This window comes from Saccopteryx bilineata, chromosome X (genome assembly GCF_036850765.1).
Source record: "Saccopteryx bilineata isolate mSacBil1 chromosome X, mSacBil1_pri_phased_curated, whole genome shotgun sequence".
NCBI lineage: Eukaryota > Metazoa > Chordata > Mammalia > Chiroptera > Emballonuridae > Saccopteryx > Saccopteryx bilineata.
The window spans coordinates 7,406,991-7,420,092 of NC_089502.1; positions in this window are offsets into that span (position 1 = coordinate 7,406,991).

The following is a 13,102-nucleotide window of genomic DNA, read 5'->3' on the forward strand; positions in this document are numbered from 1 at the left end:
GTTGTTTGTTGATTTATTTATTTTAAATTTTATTTATTGATTTTATAGAGAGAGGAGGTAGAGAGAGAGAAAGAGAAACATTGATTAAACTAGTAACCTCTGCATACCCAGATGGTGCTCTAACCAACCAAGCTATCTGGCCAAGGCTGTTTGTTGACTTCTTGATACCATATAGCCATTCTGGCAGGTATGGGGTGATAGCTTATTGCGGCTTTAATTTGCATTTCTCTGATTAGCGATGTTGAGCATCTTTTCATATGTCTGTTGGTCATCTGTATGTCCTCTTTGGCAAAAGGTCCTTTGCTCATTTTTCAACTGGACTCTTTTTTTTTTGGGGGGGGGTGTTGATTTGTATGAATCCTTTATAGATTTTGAATATTAACTCCTTATCAGATGTATTGGCAAATATGTTCTCCCATTCAGTGGGTTGTCTTTTTATTTTATTGATGGTTTCCTTTGCTGTGCAAAACATCTTAGTTTGATGTAGTCTCATTTATATATATTTTTCTTTTGTTTCCCTTGTCTGAGAAGATATATCAGAAATATTGCTATGAGAAATGTCCAAAATTTATTGCCTATGTTTTCCTCTAGGATTTTTATTGTTTTGAGTCTTACATTTAAGTCTTTAATTCACTTTGAGTTATTCTTGTATATGGTGTAACAAGGTAGTCTTGTTTCATTGTTTTTGCATGTATCTACCAATTCTCCTAATACCATTTATTGAATAGACTGTCTTTACCCAGTTGTATATTCTTGCTGCCTTTGTCAAATATTAATTAACTAATAAGTGTGGGTTTATTTCGTGGCTCTCTATTCTGTTCCATTGATTTATATATCTGTTTTTATGACAATACCGTGCTGTTTTGATTACTATAACCCTGTACTATAGTTTGATATTAGGTAGGGTGATACCTTCAACTTTGTTCTTTTTTTCTCAAGATTGCTGTGACTATTTGGGGTCTTTTGTGGTTTCATATAAATTTTTGGATTATTCTAGTTCTGTGAAAAATACTATTGGTATTTTCATTGGGATTCCATAGAATCTTTAGATTGCTTTGTGTAGTATGGGCATTTTAATGATATTAAGTCTTCCTATCTATGAGCATAGTATATGCTTCCATTTATTTGTATCTTCTTCAGTTTCTTATAATTTTCAAAGTTCAGGCCTTTTATCTCCTTGGCTAAACTTACTCTTAGTTATTTTTTGATGCAATTGTAAATGGGATTGCTGTATTAGTGTCCTTTTCTGATAGTTCAGTATTCGTGCATAAAAATGCAACTGATTTCTGGATATTTATTCTGTATCCTGTGACTTTACTAAATTTATTTATCAGTTCTAGTAGTTTTTTGCTGCAATCATTAGGGTTCTCTATATACAGTTTCATGTCATCTGCAAATAATAACAGTTTTAATTCTTACTTTCCAACTTGGATCTCTTTTATTTCTTCTTCTTGTCTGATTGCTTTGGCTAAGATTTCCAATGCAATGTTGAATAAGAGTGAGTAAGGTGGACATTGCTATCTTATTCCTAATCTTAAGAGAAATGCTTTTAATATTTCCCCATTGAGTATGATGTTATCTGTGGGTTTGTCATGTATGGCCTTTATTAAGTTGAGATGTTTTCCCTCTGTTACCACTTTGCTGAGAGTTTTCATCATAAATGTGCCTCTTTCTGTTTTAAAGCTAACTTCCCTAGCACAGATGTGTTGACCTGGGAAAAGAATATACCTACCAGGAAGCACTAAGTAGTGGCTAATTGTGTTCAAGTTTAAAAAACAGACCCTAGCAGCTATTTCTAAACATGGGCCTTTGGGAAAAGTCACCTGCCATTCGCACTGAACTGCCTGCCTGCATTGTGTTTTTGCAGGCGGAGCTAACTTTATAAAGGAATTCCTGGAATCATATTTCAACCACAGGACTGAGATGTTCCCTGGTGAATCAGATCTCTGCAGCTCTATCCTCATTAGAATCTTCACCAGCCAATCACAATGGCTCCACTCTGACTAATCAGGACAGTGCTTCTTGTAAGAATCAAAATGTGAGGATCTGGATCCTAATTTGCATGAGGATAGATCAATCAGGAACCAGGGGTATGGACTTCTTTATAAGACAGCTCCCCTCTGACTCTGAGAGTGCACCTCCCCTTTCCTTTTAAGGCTATTTTTCCCTAGCTGGAGAAGTCCCCTTGCTGGAGGAGCCAGTAGAGGCCCAGGAGAGCAGTCTAATCAGAGAGGGATCTTACTACATGGCCTGCCTCACAGCCAGCCTCACTTCCATAATTAAGCTGTAACACGACTGTGCCATTCTAAAGCTATGCTTTTATCACATTGAACTGTTTGCACTGAATAGTTTTCTTCTTCAATGCACCCCAAATTGGGCATTCCTATTGGCATTGAATTGGCTCTATCAACCATTAGTGTACAGTAGTCACATTTGACACCAACTTTCATTGCTCTTCCTCAAAGAATGTTTTCTCTGTTCTTAGCCTCTCAACCTCACACACTAGAATGTTAGAATGTGCACAGTTCTTTTTTTTTTTGAACAGACACAGATAGGGACAGACAGGCAGGGAGAGAGAGAGATGAGAAGCATCAATTCTTCGTTGTGGCACCTTAGTTCATTGATTGCTTTCTCATATGTGCCTTGACTACAGCAGAGCAAGTGACCCCTTGCTCAAGCCAGCAACCTTGGGCTTCAAGATAGTGACCATGGGGTCATATCTATGATCCCATGCTCAAGCCAGTGACCCTGTGCTCAAGCTGGTGAGCCTGTACTCAAGTTGGATGAGTCCGCGCTCAAGCCGGCAACTTCAGGGTCCTCTGCATCCCACTGCGCAACCGCCTAATCAGGCAACACACTTCTTATTTCTTTGAGAACAGTAGATCCTTATTTCCCCATACTTCTCAGGTCACTCGTTAGCTTGTGTGGGCTTTTTGTTCTGCCTAGACTTTCATTTTCTACCTCCACATGAATTAACTACAAATCCTAAGCCCTGACCTACCACTCTCCTTTCTGGCCTCTACTGTTTGATACTGGATGCATATCCTGTTCAGTCTCCTATCAATCTAAAAACACTAAAAATATTTGTAAACAAGCTCATTATCTACTTCTAAAAATATGTATTCTTCTCCAAAACAAGAGAGGGTAGAAAGAGAAGGGCAGTAGTATAGTGGATGCCTATATTCAAGAAAGAAAAAGACTAGGTCACAACTATCAGAACCCAGAGTAATTATGCTGGAGTTTTCAGTTTATTTCTTAAACATAGCAGCTCAGTGTGCAAAAAAAAAAAAAAAAGAAGAAGAAGAAGAAGAAGAAGAAGAAGAAGAAGAAGAAGAAGAAATAAATAAATAAATAATTGAGATGTTTTATGTCATTTGGTATCAAGACTTTTTTTGTTGTTATTCATCTTTATTTTATTTATTTATTTATTTTTATTTAGACAATTAATTATAACAGAGTATCATTGATCAATTAGAGTACATAGATTCAGAGAAAATATCTCCAGGTCATTTTGACATTTGATTATGTTGTATACCCATCACCCAAAGTCAAATTGTCTTCCGTCACCTTCTATTTGGTTATCTTTGTGCCCCTCCCCTCCCTACACCCCCTTCCTCTTCTCCTTTCCCCTCCCCCTGGTAACCACCACACTCTTGTCCATGTCCCTGAGTCTCAGTTTTGTGTCCCACCTATGTATGGAATCCTACAGTTCTTAGTTTCTTTCTGATTTATTTACATCACCCAGTATAATGTTATCAAGGTCCATCCATGTTGTTGTAAATGATCCGATGTCATCATTTCTTATGGCTGAGTAGAATTCCATAGTATATACAGTGTGTCCGTAAAGTCAGGGCGCACTTTTGACTGGTCACAGGAAAGCAACAAAAGACGATAGAAATGTGAAATCTGCACCAAATAAAAGGAAAACCCTCCCACTTTCTGTAGGATGATGTGGCAGCATGTGCGCATTCGCAGATGATGACGTAACACCGTGTATACAGTGGAGCAGCCCACGGCCATGCCAGTAGAGATGTGGACAGTACAGAGGAAAGTTCACTGTGTTCTGTGGCTTGCTAAATTCGAATCCGTGACCAAAGTGCAACGTGAATATCGGTGCATTTATAATGAAGTGCCACCACATAGGAAATAATATTACTCAGTGGGATAAGCAGTTGAAGGAAACGGGCCGTTTGGTGAATCCTCGTCGTGGTAGGCCATCAGTCAGTGACGAGTCTGTAAAGGCTATACGGGATACCTACCTAAGGAGCCCTAAAAAATCTGTGCATGGCCTGACCAGGCAGTGGTGCAGTGGATAGAGCGTCAGACTGGGATGCGTAGGACCCAGGTTCGAGACCCCGAGGTCGCCAGCTTGAGCACGGGCTCATCTGGTTTGAGCAAAAAGCTCACCCGCTTGGACCCAACGTCGCTGGCTCAAACAAGGGGGTACTCAGTCTGCTGTAGCCCCACGGTCAGGGGACATATGTGAAAGCAATCAATGAACAACTAAGGTGTCGCAACGAAAAACTAATAATTGATGCTTCTCATCTCTCTCTGTTCCTGTCTGTCTGTCCCTATCTATCCCTCTCTTTGACTCTCTCTCTGTCTCTGTAAAAAAAAAAAAAAAATCTGTGCATGAGCCCACATCGAACTGCACTGAATAGGTATGAAACTGGGAGAGTTTTTCTTTTATTTGGTGCAGATTTAACATTTCTATCGTCTTTTCTTGCTTTCCTGTGACTGGTCAAAAGTGCACCATGACTTTACGGACACACTATATGTACCACATCTTCTTTATCCAGTCATCTATTGAAGGGCTTTTCGGTTGTTTCCATGTCTTGGCCACTGTGAACGATGCTGCAATGAACACGGGGCTGCATGTGTCTTTACGTACCAGTGTTTTTGAGTTTCTGGGGTATATACCCAGTGGGATTGCTGAGTCATATGGTAGTTCTCTTCTTAATATTTTGAGGAACCACCATACTTTCTTCCATAATGATTGTCCTACTTTACATTCCCACTAACAGTGAATGAGGGTTCCTTTTTCTCGACAGCCTCTCCAACACTTGTTATTACCTGTCTTGTTGATAATAGCTAATCTAACAGGTGTGAGGTGGTATCTCATTGTAGTTTTGATTTGCATTTCTCTAATAGTTAGTGAAGATGAGCATCTTTTTATATATTTATTGGCCATTTATATTTCTTCCTAGGAGAAGTGTGTGTTCATGTCCTCTTCCCATTTTTTTTTTCTTTGTATTTCTCTGAAGCTGGAAAAGGGGAGAGACAGCCAGACAGACTCCCGCATGCGCCCGACCAGGATCCACCCGGCACAGCCACTGGGGGCAACGCCCCGCCCACCAGGGGGCCCCGCCGCAACCAGAGCCACCCCAGCGCCCGGGGCAGAGGCCAAGGAGCCATCCCCAGCGCCCAGGCCATCCCCACTCCAATGGAGCCTCAGTTGCGGGAGGGGAAGAGAGAGACAGAGAGGAAGGAGAGGGGGAGGGGCGGAGAAGCAGACAGCGCCTCTCCTGTGTGCCCTGGCCGGGAATCGAACCCAGGACCTCCACACGCCAGGCTGACGCTCCACCACTGAGCCAACCGGCCAGGGCCTCTTCCCATTTTTTTATTGGATTGTTTGCTTGTTTGTTGTTGAGTTTTATGAGTTCTTTGTATATTTTAGATATTAGGCCCTTATCTGAGCTGTTTGAAAATATTATCTCCCATTTCGTTGCCTATCTGTTTCTTTTGTTGTCAGTTTCTCTTGCTGGGTAAAAGCTTCTTAGTCTGATGTGGTCCCATTCATTTATCTTTGCCTTCACTTCCCTTGCCTTTGGAGTCAAATTCATAGTGTTCTTTATGGCCAAGGTCCATGAGTTTAGTACTTATGTTTTTTTCTGTGTCATTTATTGTTTCTGGTCTTATATTTAGGTCTTTGATCCATTTTGCATTAATTTTAGTACAAGGAGACAAACTGTAGTCGAGTTTCATTCTTTTGCATGTGGCATTCCAGTTTTCCCAGCACCATTTATTGAAGAGGCTTTCTTTTCTCCATTGTGTGTTGTTGGCCCCTTTATCAAAAATTATATGACCATACACATGTGGTTTTATTTCTGCGCTTTCTATTCTGTTCCATTGGTCTGAGTGTCTATTTTTCTGCCAATACCATGCTGTTTTGATTGTCGTGGCCCTATAATATAGTTTGAAGTCAGGTATTGTAATGCCCCCAGCTTCATTCTTTTTCCTTAGGATTGGTCTGCTATTCAGAGGTTTTTATAGTTCCATATAAACCTGATGATTTTTTGTTCCATTTCTTTAAAAAATGACATTAGAATTTTGATGGAAATTGCATTAAATATGTATATTGCTTTAGGTAATATGGTCATTTTGACTATATTTATTCTTCCTATCCAAGAACAAGAAATATTTTTTCCATTTCATTGTATCTTTTTCAATTTCCCTTAACAATTTTTTGTAGTTTTCATTATATAGGTCCTTTACATTCTTTGTTATATTTATTTCTAGGTATTTTTTTTTTTGCAACCATAAAAGGGATTATTTTTTTTAGTTCGTTTTCTGATGTTTCATTGTTGGCATATAGGAAGGCAATAGACTTCTGTATATTAATTTTGTATACTGCGACCTTACTGTATTGGTTTATTGTTTCTAATAGTCTTTATGTGGAGTCTTCAGGGTTTTCGATGTACAGGATCATATCATCTGCAAAAAGTGAACCTTTACTTCTTTTTTCCCAATATGAATGCCTTTCATTTCTTTCTCTTGCTCTGGCTAAAACTTCCAGCACTATTTTGAACACGAGTGGAAAAAGTGGGCAATTTTTCTTGTTCCTGACTTTAGAGGAAAAGTCCTCAGTTTTATGTCATTTAATATGATGTTAGCTGATGATTTGTCATAAATGCCTTTATTATGTTCAGATATTTTCCTTCTATACCCATTTTGAGTGTTTTAAACATAAAATGGTGTGTATTTTATTGAATGCCTTCTCTGCATCTATTGATAGGATCATATGGTTTTTGTTCTTTGTTTTGTTGATATGGTGTATTATGTTAACATTTTACATATGTTGAACCATCCTTGTGATTCTGTGATGAATCTCACTTGATCATGGTGAATTATTTTTTTAATGTATTGCTGTATTTGATTTGCTAGTATTTTGTTTAGGATTTTAGCATCTGTATTCATTAGAGATATTGGTCTGTAGTTTTCTTTCTTTGTGATGTCCTTGCCAGGTTTTGGTATGAGGATTATATTGGCCTCATAAAATGTTTTTGAAAGTATTTCTTCTTCTTCAATTTTTTGGAAGACTTTGATTAGGATAGGAACCAAGTCTTCTTTGAATGTTTGATAGAATTCACTAGTATAACCGTCTGGCTTGGACTTTTATTTTTTGGCAGGTTTTTGATAGTTGTTTCTATTTCCTCTTCTTATGGGTCTGTTTAGGCTTTCTACTTCTTCATGACTCAGTCTAGGAAGATTGTATTGTTCTAGGAATTTATCCATTTCTTCTAGATTGTTAAATTTGGTGGCATATAGTTTTTCATCTCTGTTTGATTTGTTTTTATACTTTCAATTTCCTTGGAAATATATTCTTTGTGTTCGTTGAGTTGTTTTCTGAGCTCTCCAAATTGCCTTTCTGTGTTTTCTTGTATATCTCGGAGGATTTTTAGGATTTCTATCTTAAATTCTCTGTCATTTAGCTCCAAGATTTCCAATATATTAAATTTTTTCTCCATAGATTTTTCCTCATCTAGCTGTGTTACCTCTCTTTCTTTTGTATCCATGATATTCGATTTTCTCTTCCTTAATGGCATCTGAGGGTGGTTTTGTTGATAGTATTAATGAGATTTAATAAAGAATAAAAAGTTAAAAAAATAAAAAATCAAAGAGTTGTTTTTTTAAAAAAATTAATATGAAATAAATAAAAATAAAATAAAATAAAAATTTAAAAAAAAGGAAATTATTTCCCCCCTCTCCTTTTTTCCTCTCCTCTCCTCTCCCCTCTTTCTTGAGAAAATCTTGTGGTGAACTGTGAATTATATTGTACTAAATAGAACAAACAATGCCTGTAATGGAGGGCCTGAATTGGGGAGAAGTAATAAAGGGGGGAAAAAAGAAAAAAAAGGGGGTATGGACCCACAAAAAGCAAATAAGAAAAAAATTTGGGTCAAGAATAAAATGATTTGCTTTTGGGTGTTGGTTGACTAAGAGTTATGATGAGAGGAATAAGAGGGAAACAGGAAAATGGGGGCGACAAATTAAAAAATTACTATTGTATTTAGTGGAACAAGAACTAGATAAAATGGAGAGCCAGGGATGGGAGCACTGCTAGTGTGTTAAAAAGGTGAAGTAAAAAACCCCCAAAATGCCACAAACATAAGTTTGAGTCCCAGATAAGATATTGTTCGTTATTGAGGTTTGAATGAGAGGAGACGTAAAGGAGAGAGGAAGAAACTAATATAGAGGGGGAAAAGAAAGAGAGAGAGAGAGAAAAAAAGAGGGAACCACTAAAAGAAGAAAAAAGAGGAGAGAGAGAGAGAGAGAATGTTAAGGGTTTTGGAGTGCAACCCTCATAGAGAGAAAGGAAGAGGAAAGAAAAGATAATGGGAGATGTAACACTTATGGGTAGTGTAGTTCAAGGAGAGGAGGGAGTAAGACCGGCAGAGAGTTAAATGACCAAATTGGAGGAGGAAAAAAAAAATCAAGAATGAAGATAAGAGAAACAAATGAACAAATATAATAAAATGGGATAGGTTATAAAGTCTGCGTATTATTCTTGATTTTGAGAGGTTATCTTCTTGCTTTTTCTTTTCTCTCCCTCTTCCTGGTCGGTGACTCTGAACCCCGGGTTCTGGCCCTTTGGCATGCTCAGGTAGAGGTTTGCAGTTGATAAGTCTCTATGGCAATGTCATGTATTGTGCTTTAGTCTTATTGGCAGTTGAGGCTCATTAGCATTTATAGGCTCTGACAGTGAGAGAGTTCGTGTTCCTGGAGCCTCTCTCCTAGTCTTTCCTTCCTCAATTAGTAGCCTGATAGTCCAGGTATGGGGTTGTTGCTGCCTCTGCCTGGATAGTAAGAGGCTCAAAGAGCTGGCCACTCCCCACTCTATTCCCACTCAGCACAGGGCTCTGGGTAAGCTCAGTCAGTCAGAGCTGCTAGCATAATCAGGCGGGGCTTCTGCCCACTCAAAGACCTCTCTCTCTGCCACTCTATGAGATAACATGGGCGTGCACTGCCGAGGCACTTGGAGGAATCTCTCGCTCACTATCTGTGCGCAGACCAGGATATCAGGCCAGCAGTCTCACACTCTGAGTGAAACCCCCACCCACACGGAAAAAGTTCCAGCGTTGGAATTAGTTCTCGCTCCCTCCCCGTGCGCAGCTTTCCCAGGGTGCTGGGGTGGTTCGGAGATTCCGCCTTCGGCCCACACAAAGGCCTCTGGCTCTGCCTCTCTGTGGGATAACACGGGCTCCCACTCCTGAGGTGCTCGGAGGAATCTCTTGTCCACTCTCCTTGTGTGCAGACCAGGATATCAGACCAACTGCCTCACCCTCTGAGTGAATCCCCCTCCCGCACGGAAAAGTTCCAGCGTTGGAATTGGCTCTCACTCCCTCCCCGTGAGCAGCTTTTTCAGGGCGCTGGGGCGGCCTGGAGATTCCGCCTTCGGCCCACACAAATGCCTCTGACTCTGCCTCTCTGTGGGACAACTCGGGCGCCCACTCCGGGGGCTTTGGAAGGAATGTCTCGCCCACTATCTGCGCGTGCCGACCAGAGGATCAGGGTAAATGGCTGCCCCACTTGTCTTTCTTTGTCTGGGTTTGGCGCGAGTGTTAGCTTGTATTGCCTGGGTTGCCACAGGAACAGTTTTTTCCTGGGCTTGGATCTCCGTGCCACAGCATGGTTCGGCCATTTGTGCCGCAGCCTGGATCTATTCACCCCCTTTGCCCACCTCAGTTTCTATATTCTCAGTTCCCAGTGAAAGCGCCCTGTTTAGGTTAGTGAGGAAGGCGGAGCATTTCTTACTCCCTATTTCCTTTGGGGTTTGATTATTGTGAAACATCTGGAGGCTCCAAGGATAGGTTTTTCTGTTTCTGGTTGAAGATCTTGTTGAGTTTTGGGGGAGATTTATTGGTATCTCTTCCTATCGCGCCATTACTCTGACGTCATCTCCCATAGTTTTTCATAGTATTCTACAATAATTCTTTGTATATCTATGATATCTCTGTGGTGATTTCTCCTTTTTCATTTTGGATTTTATTTATATGAGTCCTTTCTCTTTTTTTCTTAGTGAGTATTGCCAAGGGTTTGTCAATTTTGTTGATCTTTTCAAAGAACCAGCTCCTTGTTTTATTGATTCTATAGTTTTTCTGTTCTCTATTTCATTTATTTCTGATCTGGTTTTTATTATTTCCTCTCTTCTGCTGGTCTTGGGTTACCTTTGTTTTTCTTTTTCTAGTTCCTTAAGATATGAAGTTAAGTGTTTTACTTGGGTTATCTCTTGTTTGTTCATATAAGCCTGTAGTGACATGAACTTCCCTCTTATTACTGCTTTTTCTCCATTCCAGAGATTCTGATATGTGGTATTGTCATTTTTGTTTGTCTGTATCTATCTCTGCTTTTATTTCTTCTTTGACCCACTCATATTTTAGAAGTATGTTGTTTAATTTCCATATTTTTGTGGGTTCATTTACTTCCTTTTTGCAGTTGAATTCTAGTTTCAATGCTTTATGGTCAGAAAATATGCTTGATATAATGTAAATCTTTCTGAATTTTTATGTTAATTTTCTGGCCCAACATATGGTCAATTCTTAAGAATGTTCCATATACACTGGAGAAAAATGGTGTTTTGGGATAAAATGTCCTGTAAGTGTCTATCATATCCAATTGTTCCAGTGTTGGGTGAGAGGGCGAACTGGCTGCAACATCTGTCACCCCATTGATTGCCAGGGTTGATTCGGCTGATCTGTCTGGCTAGGCAGGTGTCCCCTTCCTCCCTCACCACTCCACGTGCATCCCTCCCAAAGCTGCATGCTTGGTTGAAGAGGACGACCTTCCTTGATAGAGGAGAGGACCGTCCTTCGGTCAAGGCTGTACAAGTAGCTGCGCTCCCTTGCTAGAACCTCCAAACAAGTCTCAAGCTCAATTGTTCCAGTGTTTTTTTAAGGCTGATATTGCTTTATTGATTTTCTGTTTGAATGAATGATCTAGAGCTGTCAGCAGTGTATTGATGTCTCCAAGTATGATTGTATTTTGTGAAGGTTTGTAGCTCTGACAATGGCAGAGTCAGTTTTCCTGGTGCCTCTCCCCACGTCTCTCTCTCCTGATCAAGCAGCCTGGGGACCCAGCTGTGAAGTTGCCTCAGCCACTGGTTGCAGAGCAAGAGGCTGTAAGAGCTGCCAAGTTCACCTTCCAGTCCCGCTCAAAGCACAGTTCTGCATAAGGCTTTGTCAACCAGAGCCGCCAGCATAAGCAGGCAGGGCTGGGAGCCGATTGCTGTTCAGATGCCTTTCTAAGGGCCCCCAGGCATGTATAGTATGCCTCAGTGCTCTGTGGGTCTAATCTCCACAGGCTTTTCCCTTGTGCCCTGTTTGGTAGCCCACAGCAGGCTGCTTGTGTACCCAGCGCCCGCCCCCAAAACTTCCACAGTGCTCTCTGAGGTCTGCTCTGCAGGAATACACTTTGTAACCTGTATTGGCTGGCAGACACGCCCCAACCAGACAGGTCCAGGCCTAGGGATCCCGGCCCTTGTGCACCTCCCGTGCTGTTGGTTGGGGAGCCAGGACCACACAGAAACTCTGGCTACAGCCCATGTAGATGTGCACTGCTGACACTCTTGGGCTTAGCCCCTCTGCCTGTGAATGCACACACCCATGCCAGGGGCGCCAGGTGGAGCCACTCGCACACCACCCACAATCGCAGACCTGGAGAGAATAAAGCCCAAAGCTGCTCTGGCTCCATAGGCAACCCACTTGCCCACCTCCACCGGAGTCTGCCACTCATGGTAGCTGCACATCCGCAATCTCAGGCTGAGCTGCAGGTGCACTCTCTCCTCCACTTGATTGTTCACCCTAGCCCAGCTTCTTCCCTCGCCCCTAACCCTCCTTTCCTCTCATTTCCAAGCAAAAGTGGCCCTTCCTCAGGTCAGTGAGGAAAGTGGAATACTCAATTTTCTGTCTTATTTCCTTCAGAGTGGATTATATATTCAGCTACCTTTTCGCCCAATCATACCTTTGTCTGGTGTGTGTATATTGCAGGTGCTCCTGAGATTGTTTTTCTGTCTCTAGTTGTTGAAACTTTTGAAATTTCAGGGGAAGATATCGGAAGCACCCCTCATGGCACCATTTCTCTGATGTCACTCTCAAGACTTTTTGAAATGAATAATCATATTAACCTCAGACAAGTAACATAGGATACTTTGTGCGGATGTGGTAATGAAACCCCCAGACAGATATTAATAAATCTGGAAATAGTCCAGAGGAGAGAAAGTAACATAATCAAAGAGAAGAAGCAACTAATGTTTTAAGAAAGACTAAAGGGATAAAGAAACTCTTGTCTGGAAAAAGAGAAGTGTCAAGAGCAGCAGCAATAGCATAATAATGATGGGTAACATTTATTGAGTGTTCACTGTGTGTGAGATTATTCTAAATAGCTTATATGGGCCCTGGCTGCCTGGCTCAGTCGATTGGAGTATTGTCCCTGAAACACCAACATTGCAAATTTTGATCCCTGATCAAGGCACATACAGGAAGCAATCAATGAATATACAACTGAGTGAATGCTTCCTCCTCATTTCTCTCTCTACCTATCTAGAATCAATGTAGGCATAATAAAAAAAGAAAAACCCCTATTAAACAGCATATCTATCATCTCAATTCTGACAACAATTTTATCAGTAAGTACTTTTATTATCTCCACTTCTCAGATGCGAAAGTGAGGCATAGTGAAGTTAAGTAACTTTCCAATCTCTCAGATGTAATAAAGGAGAAGCCAGTATTCAAACCCAATCTAACTCTAGAGCATATACTTTTTTAAAAAATTGTATTTAGGGAAGTGACGTCACTGAAATGGCGCCGTGAGCAGCGCGTCCGAC